The sequence below is a fragment of the Ambystoma mexicanum genome, chromosome 3p (assembly GCF_040938575.1).
Source record: "Ambystoma mexicanum isolate Mex_15411 chromosome 3p, UKY_AmexF1_1, whole genome shotgun sequence".
Classification (NCBI taxonomy): domain Eukaryota; kingdom Metazoa; phylum Chordata; class Amphibia; order Caudata; family Ambystomatidae; genus Ambystoma; species Ambystoma mexicanum.
This window is the reverse complement of record NC_090925.1, coordinates 99470746-99474221: the sequence shown is the minus strand read 5'-3', so window position 1 is coordinate 99474221 and position 3476 is coordinate 99470746. Positions and strand designations below refer to the sequence as shown.

Sequence of the window (3476 nt, the reverse complement as noted above, 5' to 3'; positions counted from 1 at the left end):
TGGCCTATAGATGGTGACTTGACCATTCATCCCCTTCCCATGGGTATCCTGGGGGTTTTGCACACTGGAGGTAGGAACCTCAATGCTCTATGCTAAGTGCAAGCCTGCACAGTTAGCAGTCTCGGCTATAAAACAAATGCTCAGCCGAAGCGAGTATAATGGCACAAAGTGTAAATAGCCAAGAGCAAAAAATGTATTGATCTGGCCCACTGAATTAATGACATTGTCAATATGAACGAGCATTGTTCAATGCATGTCACATAACTAAAAGTCTTCACTGTTACCTCGTTTGATGGTCGCAAGACCAAACCCTACTGTTCATCCATGTAATAAATTGAGGACATTGAAATTGGAAAACAGTTGTGGACAAAAGCGATTTAAACCACTGTTTCAAACATTATGCTTTCTACTGTTCTTCTAACCAAACATTGTGTTTCAATGTATTTTTTGTTCTACAATTTGCAGAATTTTTTTTAAAAAAATCTAATTTTTCTGCATCACTGGATGAATGAAAGAAGAAAATCTGAACTCCTCTGGATATTTCCTCATTTTGGGGTTTTCCGATCTTCCGAAGATGCAAGTACCCCTCTTTGCTGCATTTTTAATGGTATACCTAGTAACCTGGGTTGGAAATCTTGTAATCATTGCTACAGTTTATTCTAACTCACAGATGCACACTCCAATGTATTTTTTTCTCACAAATGTGTCCTTCGCTGACATTTCTCTCACCACAGTCGTATTTGCACCAATGCTGGCCGGCTTCTTCCAGGAGGGCACATGGATTTCATTCACTCAATGCCTGACACAGATGCACTTTTTTTTGGCCATGATGGCAGTAGAATTTTACATCCTCACAGTCATGGCTTATGACCGCTACATCGCCATCTGCCATCCACTACGTTACATGACTATTGTGAATAACTTTGTGTGTATGTGGCTCGCTGCTGCATGCTGGGTAATAGGACTCATAGAACCAACTGGCCACACCATAGAAATGTCAAAGCTCTCCTTCTGTGAGAGCCACACAATCAACCACTTCTTCTGTGAAATGACAGCCCTTATGAAGCTCTCATGCAGCAGCACTCTCACTATTGAATTGCTGACCTTCATCATGAGTGCTTTATTATCAGTGATGTCCTTTGTTTTCATCATCATATTTTACATCAACATCATCTCATCCATCCTGAAAATACAGTCTGTCACCGGACGTCGCAAGGCCTTCTCCACATGTGGCTCTCATTTACTGTTGTTTTAGTTTTTTATGGGTCTATGTTTGCTACCTGTTTGAGACCGGCGTCCACATTTTCAGACAACAAGCTCTCTTTTTTGGCATATATTGCTATTGCTCCAGTTTGTAATCCTATTATATACAGTCTAAAAAATACAGAGTTAAAAAAAGCTATCAGAAAGAATAAGAATTCATCATAGAAGATAAGACATGTCTACAATGTACTAGTTTATTGATTTGAAGCATGATTTATTATCAAATGAAATAAAATGTCATAACTGTTAAACAATATGTACCCGTATTTGTCAATCTTTTGTATCATTACCATATTAAGGCAAACGTGAAATTCCTTTTTTGACTCAAGGGTTCAATTTTGATTGGGAAGTTAAGTCATATGATCTATTTGGTAAAGACACTCAAACGTTAGTAATGTACACTTGAGACTAGAGTACATATTCTAAATGTGAAAGCTAAATGCACACAACAGACACAAACTGATAAAAATATATCCAGCAAAGGAATTACTGCTAAATTATTAAAATATATTAATGGGCTCATCTTAGTACATCAGATATGTTTGTTTATGGATGTGTGTGCATTTATAAAAAACACAATTCTTCAGCCACCTCTTAGACTATTCACGGAAGTGTGAAACATGACAGAAATGATGGATATACAAGTCACGTGAGAAATATAGAAAATCACCTACATGAGAAAACATGTGTTTTTGAATTGTATCAGCTGCACAACTGTGCTTATTAATGAAAGTATGCCCACTATGTAGTCAATAACCCATGTTAATAACTATATATGGAAAATGATGTGGATGATTTGGGTCTCAACACCACCTTCTTGCCATTTCTCCCTGCATTTCTTCCTCAAACGTTTGATGATGTCATGGGGGATAGAGCTAGTAGATGATTGGATGCCACTGAGATGGAAGGCTAGTGCTGTGTATGGGAGTAAGGGTGTGTATAGACCCACTCACTATATCATTTTTTGTATTCCTCCATTGCATGTTCATGTGCTTCTCACTTTCATGTCGTTGAGGAAGTGGTGGCAGAATGACCATTGACGGGTGTGCCGAGACACAATTAGTTTGAAGTGCTCTGTCAGTGCACTGTTTATAGATTATCATATCCTGAGGTGATAACTCACGATAATTGCATTTAATATAAGCATGACCCATAAGATCTTTTTCCTCGCCATCATGCCTGCTGGTGGTCAAATATCCCACACCAAGGACTGATGCTGCAGCCAAAAATAATGAAATATCAAAGAGGTTTGTGTTGAAACCAGTTGATAATGCAAATATGTATCTTGGCAATGACAGCATGGTGTGGATCCAAAAACCTGCCTTTGTAACTCCTTAATTGATGTAGATTGCCTGGACACTATCCCCATAATGTGGATTTGCTTGTATGTTTCATGATTGCGTTATAATTGACATTTTCTTTGTTGCATTGTACTAGCATTCAATGCCATCCTGTAAAGTCTCAGTATTCCAAAAGATTAATGAAAGATTGCACTGCTCTACTGGCAGTAATGTCAGCCATCAATTGTGGTTTGAGTCACCCATTTAGACACTATTGTTAGGCTCTAATGTTGCCAATTAGGATGACATGACTACTTTCACAATGAACAAAGGGCTGGCCACAGAACAAGCAAGATAGTATCTATTCTATATTTACATGAGGCCAAGACACCAGAAAACATCACTACACTGCAGAGGAAGCATCTATCAAACATCCATATCGGTCACCTGATCAGTAAACTGTAACTTTATTATGTGCACAAAAGATGATCGTGCTACAATCTGCAGTAAAAAAAGCAAATCACTTGTTAATTTCATATTCAAACTTGCCATGTGTTTCCAAATGAAAAATAACATTGTACAACATGATGCACCTATAAATAAAGAGAATCATATTTTAAATGTATCAAATGCCCATAATTAGATGTTCAAGGTTTACAGTGAATACTTAACTGTTTAATCTGCATGGATTAAACAATGCTTGTATTTGATGACTTTCAAGTTGCTCTGATATTGATTTCTATTCAGCCTACATGAAAACATGATGAATGAAGGCCCAAGACCCCAAGAAACAGCTTGTCAGCTAGAGACAAATCAGAATATTCATCTTTCATCAAAGGAACAAATTGAGATCAGTACAAGGCCATGGCCTTTGATTAATGGGCTGCCCCACCCACATAGGCACATTTTTAGAGAATTACGTGGTAATGTGCT

The 3476-nt window shown here is 37.8% G+C and overlaps 1 pseudogene; it reads left to right on the top strand.

The window, feature by feature from the left end:
- The first annotated feature begins 859 nt into the window (after positions 1–859).
- On the top strand, positions 860–1428 carry LOC138579790 (olfactory receptor 1G1-like; annotated as a pseudogene).
- Positions 1429–3476: the final 2048 nt, after the last annotated feature.